This window comes from Hylobates moloch, unplaced genomic scaffold, assembly GCF_009828535.3.
Source record: "Hylobates moloch isolate HMO894 unplaced genomic scaffold, HMol_V3 SCAFFOLD_13, whole genome shotgun sequence".
Taxonomy (NCBI): Eukaryota; Metazoa; Chordata; class Mammalia; order Primates; family Hylobatidae; genus Hylobates; species Hylobates moloch.
The window spans coordinates 6476211-6493348 of NW_026652288.1; the positions used below are offsets into that span (position 1 = coordinate 6476211).

Genomic DNA, 17138 nt, shown 5'->3' on the forward strand with positions numbered 1-17138 from the left:
TCTGACTGAACACTGGTTTCCTCATCTGTGAAGCCACATATCTCATCAGATTATGGATAAATTCACTGAAATAGGGAAAACTTCTAACACTTAGACGAGAAAATTAATAAAACATTAGTTCTTCCCCATTCTATTTTGCTTGGATATTTATGCACTTGTCTTACTTTATTCACCACAGCATAAACTTCCAGAGGCAGGGCAATGCCTTTTCCATTACTGAGCACAGGCATTCATGCACAGAAGGTCCTCAGTTAATGACGGGCCCAGCCTTGCTGGTCTCCATGGTTTATGCCATCATGATGCCAGTGTTGAATTTGTGGTGGTCTTTGAACTGTGATTGATCATTAAAGGGAGATGACAAGATCATTTTGATAATTTTAAAAGATGGATGAATAAGGAGACTGTGCTCAGCACTGAGAAGCAGAGGTCAAGCATGAAGTTGTACTTGGACTAGAATTAGGCTAAGTTATAAGTGGTGATTTGATGCATGAAATTCACCTTTCTATGTTTGAGATATTGGAGGACATCTTTTCTGAATCGTGCCTTGTTCCACAGAGAGATACTGAGACCTGAACAGACAGGATCATAGGTAACATCAGGAGTCCTCAGGTAACATGAACACTAAATACCTAAAAATGTATGTTTGATTTTTGCCCTTACGGGCCAAGCAAGGAGTCTCTGGGTTGAAATGTGTGTGTGCGTTTAGAGATAAGTGAATCTCCAATGATTTTGGGGGCATGAAAGTTAATATGCAACGCACTCTGATCCGATATACCTTCTGTGTTGGCTCCATCCTGTTCCTTAATGGACTGATGAACCTCTCTCAGTATCATGTCACTTTCTGAGCTCGTAGACATTCCTTGTCACACAATTCAATTCTTCGTGACTTGGTTTTCTAAGTTAAACGACCTTTTCTTGCCTCCTTCTTCTTCTCAGAATGAATCTGTGTAATTGGATGTGTGAGGTATGCTTAGTTGCCATTTACCTGAGTCTGTTTCCAAAAATGACAGAACAATTATAAGAGGCCCAAACAAACCCTGTAGTTTTAACAAATTTCCTTTTCTCCTCCCTTCTTCCCTCTCTCACTCTCTCTTTTCCTCTTTCTTCTTTCCTCTGTTTAATTGATGAGCAAAAGTCTTTAGCTAGTTAATTACATATCTAGAGTTAAAACTCAGGGTTTCTGAGTCATGTGTCCTTGGTGTGCAGTCACTGGGTGAGGAACTGGAGTTGTCAAAAATGAATTTAATATAGTCCCTCCTCTCAGGCAGCGGCAAACTAGAGGCAGGCGTGGGACACCCTGTATGCTCAGGAGTGGCTTTGCATTTGAGAAACATCCTTCTGGCAGCTGTGCGGGGAATGGGTCGGCCTGGTCTTGCATTTTCCCCACTCCCCTCCTGGCCCACTCCAGCAGCTGGTAGGCAGAGCTGTAAAGGAAGTAATGATGTGGCTCAGGAAAGAGGCACGAGGTTAAAGAAAAACTATGGCAAGGGTAGCAGAGATGGAAAAAAACCCAAAAAACCACAACACAGCAAGAGAACACATTGGCTTCCAATGTGAATTTTCATTCTTTGAAAGAGGGAACATGGTTTTGCACTCAACACAGTAGCAAGGAGTTTCGGTATAAAGTAGGATTTCTGCGCACAGAGGAGTTTGGCCTGCGTGTGTGTGCTGGGCGCCCTGTTTGGAATTGTCCACAGACAGTTGTACCCAACAAATTTCAAATGTTTGCTCCACCATAGCTGGCAGGCCTGTTGTGAGGATATTTACAAGAAATGTGAAACGACCCTGCAGACACATGCACTGGGACGAGGCACAGCTTTTCTGGGCCTGGAGGGAAAATAGGAAAATAGGACACGATCTCAGCTCATGAGGAGGGTGTGTTGGAGGCTGTCATAGGAGGCAGTGGCGCCCCGCAAGGTGGGGAGCAGCCCCCACCACACGTGCGAAGGCAGGTGGAAGCTCTTAGGTGAGTGGGCCTATAGCACCAGACCCCTCCCATGTACGGAGAGCAACTTTCTGTCAATTACTCAATTATAGAAACGTCTATATATTCAGGGCCTTTGTGGAGTTTAAGGGACCAGTGCCTTCTAGAGGGAGAAGCTTTTCTAAGCCTGAGGCATAATGCAAAACCTAAGCACAAATAGCGGGAAGGTGGGGCGGTGACTCTGATTCTGTGGCAGATGTGGAGCTGCAGGCCGGTGTGGTGGCGCAGAGCTTGGGGAAATGGGACAGGATTGCATCTTCAGGATGGCATCCGTGAAGCTGTTTCCCCATCCTTTCCAGGTAAATAGGGAAAAAGTCACGAGATTTATAAAAATTGCTTTTGGTAATTAAGTGTAATTATATAATCTTAAAAGGAAATCTCTCTTTTACCTACTAGATTGCTATGCTGCTTGTATTTGGTGAAGAGACAGAAAATTTGCCTGCGTTTATCAGGGTTTTCACTTATTAAGCTTTCAGTTTTTAAACAGGATGTGCATTTTAGGTTTGAAGGAGTTAAATGTTTAGTATCATTAAAAAAGAAAGACAAGGAAAAAAGACCCCTCCTCACCCCTACAACACACACACAAATACCAAAATTGCACACTCAGCATTGGAGAAGTTGTTTACTCAGCCACAATTGTTATTCTCTGACCTTTGCAGGTACTTCAAAGTCTTAGCCCATATATTTCATAGTAAGAAGAAACGGTGGTTTAAATGGACTGTGTGAGTATGATTATGACAATATTGGCCAGAGAAACACTGGAATATTTTAAAGTTTGAGTTATTCTCCAAATGTTGGATCTTTTCTTTACCTTCTAGCTAGGATGCAGAAACAACACTAGCACGAAGACTGAACAGCCGTGGTCAGCATCACCCACTTTGGTCTTCCCAGAACCTGAAAAGTCTGTGCTCTGAGGTTTGTTTGGGGAGAAGGATAAATTGTCCCTGGAGAAATCCCCAGTCACCAAAATGTCTAAAGCAGCCCACTATAAAAAGAATATTTTAAGAGGTTAATAGTAGCCAAGTTCCTTTTCCATGACAACCTCCTGTCGTGCGTTTTGAAGTACAGTAAATGTTGGCATGAGAAGGGGAGTGATTTAGGGGCTATTTTCAGGAGGCCTGAAGCTATTTCAACTTTAATAGAATAATAACTGAGCAGAGTGTTCTGTGAACAGGGTAATTAGGAAGTCCGTAGTTAGGGCAGCAACACAAGCTTGTGCACTGAAGGCGATTCTTGAGCTGGTGTTACTCCTGGTGGGGATTTTCTGTGGCCAGGTCTCTGGTTATATATATATCCCGGCCACTTGCACCCAGAAGCCCTCCTGATCCTTGAAGATTCATGCTTCTCCCCTGTACAGACTTCTTTTCCCAACTGACCTTCCTCTCTTGGCTTTAGCTTTAGTGCATTGGTTCATGGTGTCAGGAGTTTTTACAGCCATCCACGCAAAACATTTTAGAGACAACTTTGTCTCCTCCCCACATACCATCCCCCGTATGCCTGTATGATGTCCTCCCTTTCTGTGACTCTTCCAGGAAGCCTTTGCTTCTCCAGATTCCCATGGTCACCCGCCGAGTCAAGGTTCTTATCAGTTTGTACATGTGTGATAATGAACTTTACCCATCACTATGCATGTAGGTCGTTCTTCCTCCAATGAGAGTTTATTCTGACACATTACTATAAATCAAGCTTTGAAAATGTTATGTGAAACATGTAATTCTTCATCTACAGAAGACATAGTTCATTTGTCGTCTGCTACAGAAAACTTCCCTTGGGGCATGTGAACACCAGTGTTATGAGGGAAGGAGGATGAGGGTGAAGGGAACCGGCCCAAGGTCTTGTTAGTATCCCATTGTGCCCCACCCTTGCCCCTTTTTGCATGGGGACTTTGAGGAGCCCCTCAGCCTCGTCCTGTGGCACCCTGCCCTGGAGCAGCCCCTGGTCTTGGGAGACAGAGTTGGTAGATCTCAGCCCCTGCCCCCTACTTCTGGGTAACTATGAGGCAGGGGTGTGACAGTGACTGTCTGAGTCCTCCATGGGATTAAGCATCCGTTAACAGTAGTGACTGGGGTGGTGAATCCTTCACTTGTACTTCATTCACTTCTTCACATCTACAACTGTTTCCTTGGCTCATGAAACTCACCTATTAAATAAATCACTTGCATAGGAATCATTGTCTCAGGCTCTGCTCTTGGGGAAGCCAAATTAAGATACTTCCATAGACTCCTTTTTTTTTAATGTACAAAATGAGGGAAAACTCAAAAGCTTGCTGGAAATATCAGATGAATTAAAAGTTCATGAACATCCTTGCAAACCCAAAGCACTAAGCTACTTGACTTTGGAACTCCTGTTTCAGTGGACCTTCTGTTAGCATTTTAAGGAACAGTGTTTTTTTCAGAAACGGGTCACTGCGTGTAGTGAGTTGTTGATATCTATGAAGTAGGGGAAGTGGTGTCCTCTTCAGAGGATTCTTAATTCTGTGGGATTTGGCGTCAGTTGCTTTTGAATGGTATGTCTCTTCTGCTCATTACTCCCAGAATGGTATCATGTAAAACAGCCCGGTGTGGGCAGCCACCCTGTCCTTGCTGATCCTTCCTCAAGGACCTTCTCTTCTCTGGGCCACCCTTGAGAAGGCTAGGGGAGGTATGTTCTAAACTCTTCTGGTGTTCCTTATTTGCATTTGAAGGTACAGAAACAGAATATCCTGCAGGATGAGTTGCAAGTTAAAATACGTGGGCACAGTACTTTCTTCTATTATTTTGGTTGAAGGAGGGGAACAGTGAACACTTAGGGCCCAGAGCAGGCAAGGTTAGAACAGACTCCTGGTGGGCGCAGCTGGCTTTGCCAGTGGCTCTTCACCTCCTCAGCTGGGACAAACCACTGATTTATTCTGGGAACACAGAACACGGCTCCAGTAATTGAAATGTGTTCTTGTGGCTGCGGCAGTCCTGGGGGCCTATGCCTGCTGGCCCATCACCTGGTCTTGAAAACAGCTTTGCTCCCCCTGCTGGGATCAGTCTATTCTCATCACAAGAAACAAACACATTTGAGAAAACAAATCCTTTTCTCCTACCCTATAAAATAACACCCAGAATTACCTGTCAATGTGTTTTTTACAAATTTAGCCACAGTGTCTTGAAAAACACGTCAACTCTTCTTCAGGGCAAAGCAGGCACTGTGAACTTGGCGAGGGCATTGCCAGTGTCTCTTGGCATCATCCTCCTCAAGCATGACCGGTGGTCAGAGCCCACGGTGTTCTCAGGTGTTGTGTGTTCGGGCTGTCCCATTGAGTCCCTGCAGTGGCAGTGAGAGGTTGGTGAAATATGGGGGTTCCTACTGGTCAGATGAGGTCTCGGGCTCAGGGACACTGTGATCGTAGCACAGAGCTGCACCTCGAGAGCGCAGCATGTGGTCTCAGGGTGCACCCTGGTATACCGCCTCTTGGTCCAGGGCTGTAGCCAGTAGGTTAGGTAATACCCCATCCTTGGGGCTAAATATCAGTAGTGATGACGATAATTATGGCCATTCCTGTAGTGCTTCAATGCCATTACAGGCCTTGTTAGTAGGGTGCCACATCTGTTAACTTATTTAATCCTCATTATTCTGAATGGTGTTATGGGCTTAACTGTATCCCCTTAAAATTTGTATGTTGGAATCCTAACCCCTAGTACATCAGAGTGTGACCTTATTTGGCGGGAGGGCCTTTACAGTGGTAATCAAGTTTAAATTAGGTCATTGAGGTAGGCTCTAACCTGGGATGACTGGTGTCCACGTAAGAAGGGGAAACTGGGAGACAGAAGAAAGACGATATAAAGAGACACATATAAAGAGAAGATGGTCACCAACAAGCCAGGGAGAGGGGCCTGGAGCAGATGCTTCCTCCCAGCCTCAGAAGGAACCGACCCTGCCCACACCCTGCTCATGCTCCTGCATCTTCCACAAGTGTGAGAAAATACATTTCTGTTATTGGAGCCACTCAGTCTGTGGTGTTTGTCACTGCAGCCCCAGGAAACTAATAAAAGTACAGGCTGAGCATTCCTAATTCAAAAATTCCACTGAAATGCTGCAGTGTATGAAACGTTGAGTGCTGACAATGCCACAGGTGAAAACGTTCATATTTGACCTCAAGTGACAGATTGCAGGCAAAATGCAGTCAGTCTTCCTTTCATGCACAAAATTGTTACAATTCTTTTATAAAATTATACCTTCAGGCTATATGTGTATAAGGTGTATATGGAGCAAAGGTGAATTTCATGTTTAAACTTGGGTCCTGATATGGTTTGGCTTTGTGTCCTCACCCAAATCTCATCTTGTAGCTCCCATAATTCCCGTGTGTTGTGGGAAAGACCTGGTGGGAGATGATTGAATCATGGGGGCGAGTCTTTCCCATGCTGTTATCTTGATAGTCAATGGGTCTCATGGGATCTGATGGTTTTAAAAACAGAAGTTTCCCTGCACAAGCCCTCTCTCTCTTTGCCTGCTGCCATCCATGTACAATGTTCCTCCTTGCCTTTCACCATGATTGTGAAGCCTCCCCAGCCATGTGGAACTGTAAATCCAATAAACCTCTTCCTTTTGTAAATTGCCCAGTCTCGGGTATGTCTTTATCAGCAGCGTGAAAACAGACAAATACACATCCCATCCCCAAGATATCTCATCAGGTATATGCAAATATTTCAAAATCCAAAACACTTCTGTCCCAAGCATTTTGGATGAGGGATATTCAACTGGTACCATTTTCCTCATTGTATACAGGAGAAAACTGAGGCTTGGAGAGGGAGGAACTTGCCCAGGTCCCTTCAGAGAGCAGAGGCTGCGGCGGACAGTGAGCCCAGGGTCTGTCCCAGTGTCCACACCCTCAGCCACCAGCTTCACCAGGAAGTGACTTGCACCTGCTCTCTGCACAAGCCACAGGAGTGCGTTATTCTCACCATCTGATGGCTTCTCCAGTGGCCTAGTCCTTCCTCCTGCAGCCCTCATTGCTGTTTGAAGTTTTGAACCAAATTTGTTGCCCCCAAAGCATGGCCTGCACCAAATTTAGTGCACAAAGTCTTGTGCAAAACTAAACTTTGAGAATATGAATTTTTCACACTAAAATCAATCGTCTTTACCTTGTTTTCCTTATTTGACACATTTTTCTTACTTATTTTTTTGCGAAGTATAACATACACTTTGTATGGCAAGTATAGAAAAACAGGAATACTCAGTGATCTTGTCATTTTACTTTGTGGTGTGTGGTCACTGGGTTTCCTATTGTTCTTTGGCCTTGTCCTTGTTGCAGGAGCTCCAGCTGGTTGGACAGTAGCCTCTGGCTGGGGAGTCATGCCCAGGCCTCTCAGGGTGTGCTGCCGGCTTTGATATTCCTTCAGTTGTCTGGTTCCTCGAGTGGGCCTGCCTTCTTTTGACTGGAAGCCCCAGTAGGGGTGGTAGGGATGGTCAGGGTGTGGGGTCCCAGTGATCAGGCTGTCTAGTATACATGGTGATTCCAGTCTTCTTCAGCATGTCTGCCAGAAGGATCGTAAATGTTGCAAAACTAAAATATGGAGCTAATCAGGTCATGGGTGAGTTGAGACTGAATAACATTGCATTCTGAGGTGGGATCTGGTAGACAGCATGCTGCAGTTTCAGGATCAATGAGAGATTTTTCCTTAACCCTTCTCTTTTGCAGTCTTCAGCTGTATGGAACTTGCTAACATGGGGCAATCAGTTATTCTAGACACAGATAGCTCTGGCACCTGTGTGGGGAGCGGCAGCACTGCTTACTTGGGCCTTGGAATCCTGTCCTCTGACGTGCCATGTATCTGAGTGACATCAGATGAAGTCTTGGACAAAGGGACTCCGTGGGCTCTCACTAGTTCTGACCATTTTGTTTTTGGCATGGATTCAACTCCCAGTTTCCAGTTCCCTAAGCCTGCTTCTCTACTTTTCACTGGGACCTGGTATATTTCTCTACTGTGGGATAAGAGAGTATACAATGTTTATTTGTAGATTCCTGATTTTGTTCTTTTGAACCTAATGCAGTTTCCTTTCTAGTCTTTTCTCAATGGTTTGCAAAAAGCGGGGATTGCAGATTGGTTCGTGAATGGAGATCCTTGGAAAGGGAGTCTCATTTCTTCTCACATGGTCCCCTGGGGAGGAATTACTGTCTCCCCCCAGGGTTCCGATCCAGCCCACAACCTTATACAAGTAACTTCAAATCAAGCTGAAGCCACCTAAGCCCACCCATTTCCCTGGAAGCCAGAGCAACAACAAACAGCAGAGTGGATTCTAAGCTTAACTGGTCTGCCTCCTCTTCTTTCCCTGCTCCTCATTCCAGGCCTGAATTGTGGGCACACGCTCAGTCATTTGCCAGGCAGGTCTGCAGCAAGATTGAGTGACAGTCTGAGATGCTGCTGTACTTCTTTGTTCAACTGTCAAACTTTGGGAGATAACTTTTCTCCTAGCTACAAAAGGGAGATTATATAACTTCTTATGCTAACCCCCACTTACCCTCTTTAACTGCACGTGGCTTCAAGTGTTTATCACTAATTTTTTCCTTTATAGAATAATTTTTCAGGTGGATTGGGTGGAACAGAAATAGCCCCGGGGGGTTTGTTCCTCAGGCTAACTGCTGTTTCTTGGAGTGGGGCTGTGGGATTGGAAGATTCCCCTTGACAATCCTTTTCCTTTTCTGGTTCCCTCCCTTCCTGGCCTCTCTGGCACATAAACCATCTTACCTTAGAGATTTACTGTTTGGTGCACATGTTTCGCAGGACCATAGCTAACAAGGCAGGCAGCTGTGTCTCAGGGTTATGTTCCACCCCGGGGGTGCAGTGCATCCCAAGGAGGCCAAGGACTACGGTTCTGTTCCTGAGCCACATCCAGTCCCAAACTCGCAGAGAAAAGGACCTACAGAGGCTTGCACGTGGCAAAGCAGTGGCTACAGAGGCTTGCATGTGGCAAAGCAGAAGCTCCGCAGTAAAGAGTTCAGTTCTTTACTACAAAGGTGCACGCCCTCTAACAGTGGGGGATGATAGTTACAATAATGGTAGACACCAGCACCAGTGAAGCCCAAGAGACGGTCACGTTTATGGTTTGAAGAGTAGGATTCTGGAGCCAGATTGCCTGATTGAAGCTAGGCTCTTGGCATTTACTAATTTTGTGACATTGGACAAGTTGGGGAACTTTAAAGCCTCTATTTTCTTATCTGTGAAATGGGGATGAACATGCCTACTTCACAGTTTACTGAAAGGATTAAATGAGGCAATATACAACTAATGCAGGTTCAGATGGTGCCTTAGTAACTGGAGCTGGTGTTAAGTGTAGGCGATTTGCCACAGCCACGTGGTTGGGTGTCTGAGCTGGGGTTCAAACTCAGTGGCTTCTGATCCCAGAAGATGCACACTTTTCAGTGTAGGATGTTGTGTCTAATATTAGGCTCACGTGGCATCTTAGGATCTTTGGATAAAGAGACTTAGGTGCTTATCCTAAAATTGTCATTAACTGTTTAACCACAGATAGTTGGGTTAATTTCATTGCACTGCCTCCATTTCTCCTGTGTATTTCGGCATGTAAGGCCCTCGTATTGCCATCAAACACGCAGATTAAATGCTGATGGAAGGTGGCCCGGGTAGAACGTCCTCCTGGTCACTTCACAGTGCAGGGTGGGCCTCTCTGCAGAAGGCCAGCCTGGCAGCACAGTGCACACTGGCTGCAGGAAGATAGGCCAGTGAGGATGAGGGTAGGAAACGGCTTCACATCAGGACTAAGTCTTTGGAGTGGAAATGGAATTTTAGGAAAATTAACTTTGTTCCAATATTTACTAGAGAAAGGAGAAGATTGGAATGGTGAGACGGATTTTCACCACCCCTAGAAAATCGTCAGTACCCGCCGTAGGGGTCGGCATATGGTCCATGGGCCAAATCCTACTGCCTGTTTTCATAAATAAGGCTTCACAGGCACACAGCCATGCCCGTTAGCTTACGTGCCGTCTCTGGCTGCTTCGTGCCCCAGCGTCAGAGTGGTCTTTTCTACAGAGACCCCATGACCCACAAAACCTGAAATATTTTCCATCTTGCTCTTAGCCGGAAGACTTTACCAATCTCTGGTCCACACTGTTACTGGACTTCAGGATAGCACATTGTTCACCACAGAAGGAAAGATGTGGAAATTAAGAGTAGGTGAGAATTCTGGAGGATCTAGATTTTTAGGCTATGGCTCATGCTCATTAATTCATCTTAGATTCGTCATTTACCAGCCCCACCTAATTCGCAGCCTGTAAAGTGGGAGGGTAGAAGTTACAGACATACCTGCTCTCCAGGGGTGCTGAATAGTATAGATTTCTCAAGAAGGGAGAATGGCAGTTGTAGCGTAATCCTGCACATTGTCAAGATTATGGCTGCCTTATGACCATCAGCGCCGCATGCATTCTAATTTTCAGAAAATAATTAAATACAGCATTGTGGTTCAGAGCATGGGGCTGGTTGCAGACTGCCGAATCCATATGCTGTTTCCGTGTCCATGGTGATGTCATATTCAACAAGCTTCTTAACCTTGCTGTGCCCCGCTCTCCTTGTACCAAATGGGAGATAATAATACTACCTCACTAAGCTATTGTAAGATTAAGCAGCTTATGAGTTGGTGCACCTAGTAAGATCTTAATACATGTTAGCTATTATTAGTGCATAATTCTTGTTTGAATTAACACTGCTTTTTTTTTTTTCTGATGGGAAAAAGACAAGCCTCCCTGAAAGGCTGGCACTGTGAAAGTAAGTCAGACTTTACTTACTTATTGTGAAAGTAAGTCTTAACATTCACATTGCCGTGAGCTGACCAACCTTGTCTAACTCTTAGCTCTTGACAGGCAGATGCATCAAGGATGTTGCACCTTTTGACAGTAAAATACATTTCAGATTTTATATTAAGAAGAGACATGTAGGGGAGCCTACATATGCTGACATTTTTGGAACTCCGAGTTAGCTCAGAGACAAAAAATTAATTAAAATATTATTTGGAATTTTTTTGGTAATTTATACAATACTAAAATACATTTCCTAACTTTCTTTGAGTAGCCAAATAGATGTATAGAATGAGTAGGCATGATTGCTTGGTTATGACCGGAAAAGAAGTTAGAGACCATCTGTTTATTCTGAATGATTATAATGGCATTTATTTTTTTTAAAATCTTTGTGATTTTTAAATATTCACGTGTATTAGTCCATTTTCATGCTGCTAATAAAGACATACCCAAGACTGAGAAACTTACAAAAGAAAGGTTTAATTGGACTGACATTTCCATGTGGCTGGGGAGGCCTCACAATCATGACAGAAGACGAAAGGCACATCTCACATGGGCAGACAAGAGAAGAGAACTTGTGCAGGGAAACTCCCATTTGTAAAACCATGAGGTGTCGTGAGACCCATTCACTATCACAAGAAGAGCACGGGAGAGACCCACCCCTGTGCTTCCCACTGGGTCCTTCCCACAGCGTGTGGGAATTACGGAAGCTACAAGATGAGATTTGGGTGAGGGACACAGAGCCAAACCCTTTCAGCATGTGATTCACACTCAAACTTCTTTAAAGGTATATATTGAGAATCCAACTGGCACCTGTGCCTGTTCATTTGCTCCACTGTCCAGCCCTCCTCGCCATGTTAAGTAACTTCTTTAATGAAAATCTTGGATATTCGGCAAGATGCAGTGGCTGACGCCTGTAATCCCAGGACTTTGGGAGGCTGAGGCAGGCACATTGCTTGAGATCAGGAGTTTAAGACCAGCCTGGGCAACAAGTTGAAAGCCCATCTCTGCAAAAAATACAAAAATTAGTCAGGTGTGGTTGTGGCACAGGCCTGTGGTCCCAGCTACTTGGGAGGCTGAGGTGGGAGGATCCCCTGAGCCCAGGAGGACAGTGCTGCAGTGAGCCAAGATTGCACCACAGCACTCTAGCCTCAGTGACAGAGTGAGACCCTGTCTCAAAAAATAAAAGAATCTCCGATATCCATGCAGTGTTTATTGATGTGAATACAAATAAGTACACGAAGTTTATCATAGGATATGTGCTGTTCTATGCTTTGCTGTTTTCACGTAACACATTTTGCAGATCTTTCCTTTGAATGCATAGAAGGCATTTTCATCCTTTCTTCAGCGGCACAGTATTCCATTGTGCAAGCCTTCCGTGGTTTAGTCCACAGCCTGTTACTTGGGTTGTTCTTACTCTTCTGGTATGACAAGACCCCAGTGACTAACTTCCTCCACCGGGCACATGCCTGGAAGTGGGATTACTAAGGTACATGTACTAAACCTTTGGTAGATATATTGACATATTCCCCATTTCATGTGTTATATCATTTTGAACTCCAACCAGTAAGGTGTGTGAGTAATGGTTGACCTACAGCCTCCCCAACAGAGTTTGCCAAATATTTGAATTTTTGCCAACTTGATGGTTGGGGAATGGCATCTTGATATAGTAAGAGTGAATTTCTCTTCTTGTAAGTGTGTTTGTTTGAGGGCCATTTTTCTTTTCCTGTGAATTTTATCTTGTTCCTTGATCATTTTTTATTCAACTGTTGCTCTTTTACTTCTCAATTTATTAAGTTATGTATGTATTAAGGAGAATAACTCTTTGGGTACATTTTGCAATGTTTTTCATTTTGTTATTTATTTTAACTTTCCTTGGTTTCCAGAAGCTTTTGAAATTTATATATATATAAGTTTCATATATATAAAACTATATAAATTTCATATATAACTATATGTCATATACATTTCATATATATAAATTTATTATATATACATTTCATATATAAACTTTATATATAATATGAATATTGCACAAAGAAAAACAGTTGCTCCTCACTCTCATAAGAAATGATTTTGTGTGACTATGTACTACCCTTTTCTTTGTCTATGGTACCATCATAATGAACAGATGGGTTTTATGCTTACTTTTCACCTACCAAAATTATACCAAAAGGCCATTGGTTAATCCTGCAAAATGTGATTCTATAATACATATTCTTCCTTTTTTAAAAAAAACTGGTCTCATATGCCTTTGAAAATATTATATTCATGCACTTACAGCTTTTTAATATTACAGACAATGCTGTAATCCACATTTTCCTGCCTGCAATTATTTGTTGAATGGATGAAATTCCCAGAAATTGGGCTTCTTGATCAAGGGGTTAAAAAAATTTAAGTTCCTTGATAAATATTACGCATTCCCTCTCAAAAGTGTTATTTCATTGTATGTTACCATTAGCCATGTTTATTGCTTTCTCTAAGACTATAACCAAGTTATTACAATTTTTTAAATGTTCAGTTGATTTTATAGGTAGAAAATAAGCCCTATCATTCTCCACATGAGTAAAGCAGGATGCAGAGAGCTTAGGAGATGTGCCAGGATCCCAGGGCTGGCAGGAGGCAGGCCCAGGGCTGGAAGCCAGGCCTCCTTGTTCCCAGGGAGGGAAAGCTGCATATGCCTTTTGAGTTAACGACAGGAAAGCACAGACAACTGGACATGGTTCTTTTGAACATTGTAACATCAATTCATTGGGACCAAATCAACACTGAGCATCAGTATTCAGTGTTTAATGCACATTTTAATTTCACTGCAGAGAGGATCACACCTCATTACTAGCAGTTATTGAGTCCACTCAGTAAATATTTACTTTCTACATGTAGTACATTATACCAAATAGTTGATATCGTATGGGCATAAAATGATCCCTGTTACTGGGAAACTTCTGGTGCAGGAGAAGCAGTAAACCTTTTATTGCTGTTACAGGAGCTTTCTCCCAGGCAGCGAGCTTTAGAGTGTCCATTAAACTTTACTGACCAATTTTTTATGGAACGCTTCCTCTATGCTTGCACTGTTATAAATTCTTGGGATAGAATAGTGAACCAAGCAAATAAAAACTACTGCCCTCATGGGGTGTCTATTCTGGAAAGACAAAAAGAATATAAACAAGAGAAATAAGTTATACAGCAGACAGTACTAAGCCTATTGTTTTAAAGAGAAAATGAAAGCATAGATGGTAGTGAGTGTTGGGGGGAGCTTTTGGGGAGTTTGCATTTAAGATATATCACCCTGGAGTCATTGGAAGTTTCCATCTGGGAGACGTCTTGTGAAATAGTGTCCTTGGTGGGTATGTGGTCAGCTTGGGGAACCCATAGAACTGCATCACAGCCCCACTCCTCATCCTCAACAGGGGCGAGTAGACCAGGAGAGGAGAGGAGGTGTAGGCATCCTTGTGAGGTAAAGGTGCCTGTGGTCCTGCATAGCCCTGGAGGACGTGGACTTACTTCTTTCTGGAATGACAGGAAGCTCCTAACAGGACTTTATGTGTCAGAGGCCTACGATGGCCTGCGAATGTGGAAAACATGGTTGGATATGGTGGGTTCTATTGTTTTTGGTGCTGTAATTCTATATTAATGATGCCCAAGTGACCAAGGACTTGTACTCTCTTAAGAGCACATAATCCCATTAGGCCCATTATCAGTTCAACAAGATCCTTCCTGGGAACAGACTTCTAGACAGCCCATGTCTGTTCTTTGTGACTGGTGCCTCCAAGATCAGGGACACCTTGTAAAGGTTCCAGGGGTAAAAACCCAAGTTCGAACGTGGGGCTGGAAATAATTACTCCATACAGATTTGTGTTATTGTGGGTATTCCCAGCAGGAATGTTTCCTGCCTTGAAGACTGTTCCCAGGTTGCTGGGGTTTTCTTGGAAATAATTTGAAGTTGACATCTCTGTTTCCCTCCAGGAAAGGTTGCATCAGTTTATGTGATCACATTCAAGTCCCTTGAGGCTGGACTCAGAACCAAGCTGAATGCTCAGGAAACAAGTAGGCTGGTTCTGCAGTCTGAGCCTGGACCCTGTCTGTTCGGAGGCTTTCCTTCTCTCTTTGTGAATATTCTCTTTAGAAGAAAGCTCTCTTTCTGCACCTGTGGGGATCATCACCACCATGTCAGAACTAATTCTGAGTAAGTTCTGTGGTTTGTTTTTATAGCTAACAGAGTTTCCCATTGTTGTCCAGCAAAGGGATGGAACACTGGATGCGTGAGGATTGGCGTCCAGGAGAAAGGGTGGCATGAAGGGTCCACAGTCCTGCAGTGACCACGTATCTCTGCCCAACTTCTGGGCTGCCTCTCTGTCTCATGAGCTCATCTGCACTTGGTGGTCTCTGCAGCCAGGGTCAGAAAGTAGAGAGATAGGGGCATCCTTGTGTGTTTCCTGAGTGTCTATTGGAGTCTGAGTTCTAGAATAGTGGGTGAGGGGCTGGGGCAGGGGCTGAGCCTTGTGGATCTGAGGGATGTTGGACAGAGATGTCTCTTCTGAATGAGTGGGAGGCGCTGCTGTGGGTTGACCCTGAGCCTATGGTCTTCAGTCTTGGCCAAGGCTGTAGGGATCATGTGGACTTCCTCACAGGGAGGGTGGGAGATGCAGATGAGATGAGATATTTTTTTCCTGGTTATTAGGACAGGCAGTCTCCAGCATTGGCTGTGAGGGAGGCAGAGGTGCTTTCTGTGTGATTATGACTGGGGAAGTTGAGCACTGGATTTATCTCTGCATCCTAGCCAACTAAATGGTCTCTCATTGCCATTGTTAAACCAAAGCCTTGTTTAATACCTAGAAGACTCTGTGATGAAACAGACATTCTTCTCAGGCGTGAAAAGCTAAAAGAAATCATTGGCTTTTTTTTCCTGAGGGTGGCCTCTTTAGTATTTCTAAAGGTGAAACAATCAGATTAGCAATTACATCTTTGGTGGGGGACCAGAAGTTATTGTTTATGAATGAGCCTTCCGGGCTCCACAGAAGCCTCCAGGGTGATGTGTACATGAAAAGAATGTGGGGTTCATAAGTTGAGAGACTTAGGTTTAAGTTCTGAATTTGCCACTTATTACCCAGGGACTTTGGGCAAATTGTGCATCCCTCTTAAACCTCAGTTCTTAATCTGTTGCATGAAGATAATTGAGTTAATGTATTCGTTCATTTTCACACTGCTATAATGATACTACCTGAAACTGAGTAATTTATCAACAAAAGAGGTTTAATTGAATCAGTTCTGCATGGCTGGGGAGGCCTCAGGAAACTCACAATTACGGCTGAAGGTGAAGGGGAAGCAGGCACCTTCTTCACAAGGCAGCAGGAGAGAGAGCACTTGCAAGGGAAACTGCCACTTTTAAACCATTAGATCTCATGAGAATATCTCACTATCCTGAGAACAGCCTGGGGGAAACTGCCTCCATGATCCAGTCACCTCCCACCAGGTCCGTTGTCCTTCAACACACAAAGATTACAATTTGACATGAGGATTTGGGTGGGGACACAGAGCTAACCCATGTAATTCCACCCCAGCCTCTCCCAAATATCAAGTCCTTTCCACATTTCAAAACCAATCATGCTCTCCAACAGCCCCCCAGAGTCTTAACTCATTCCAGCATTAACCCAAAAGTCCAAGTCCAAAGTCTCTTCTGAGACAAGGCAAGTCCCTTCCACCTAAGAGCCTGTAAAATCACAAGCCAGTTAGTTACTTCTAAGATATACTGGGGGTACAGGCATTGAGTAAATGTTCCCATTCCAAATGGGAGAACTTGGCCAAAACAAGGGGGCTAGAGGCCCCATGCCAGTCTGAAACCTGGCCAGGCAGTCATTACATCTTAAAGCTCCAAAATCACTTTTGATTCCATGTCTCAAATCCTGGGCATGGTGATGCAAGGGGTAGGCTCTCTCAGCCTTGGGCAGCTCTGCCCCTGTGGCTCTACAGGGTATAGCCCCTGCAGCTGCTTTCACAGGCTGGCATTGAGTGCCTGCAGCTTTTCCAGGTGCCCAGTGCAAGCTGTTGGTGGATCTACCTTTCTGTGATCTGGAGGACAGTGGCCCTCTTTTCACAGCTCCACTAGGCAGTGCCCCAGTGGAGACTCTGTGTGGGGGCTTCAATCCCACCTTTCCCTTCCACACTGCCCATGGGGGTTCTCCATGAAGGCTCTGGCCTGCAGCAGACTTCTGCCTGGACATCCAAGCAATTCCATACATCCTCTGAAATCGAGGTGGAGGCTTCCTAAGCGTACTCTTGCCTTATGCGCACCCACAGGCCCAACATCACATGGAAGCTGCCAAGGCTTAGGGCTTGCACCCTCTGAAGCAATGGCCTGAGCTGTACCTTGGCCTCTTTTAG

At 44.3% G+C, this 17138-nt stretch overlaps 1 protein-coding gene across 7 annotated transcripts in view; it reads left to right on the forward strand.

The window, feature by feature from the left end:
* Nucleotides 1–17138, forward strand: part of RNF144A (ring finger protein 144A) — a 127396-nt gene that overhangs the window by 44936 nt on the left and 65322 nt on the right. Inside the window, exon 1 of one of the 7 annotated variants that reach the window (XM_058426117.1) lies at nucleotides 354–2899. The exons of the other annotated variants lie outside the window; for them this stretch is intronic. The gene's annotated coding sequence lies outside the window, so the exon portion shown is untranslated. Of the gene's footprint in view, nucleotides 1–353; nucleotides 2900–17138 lie in introns of those variants that run through there. 7 annotated transcript variants of the gene reach the window in all.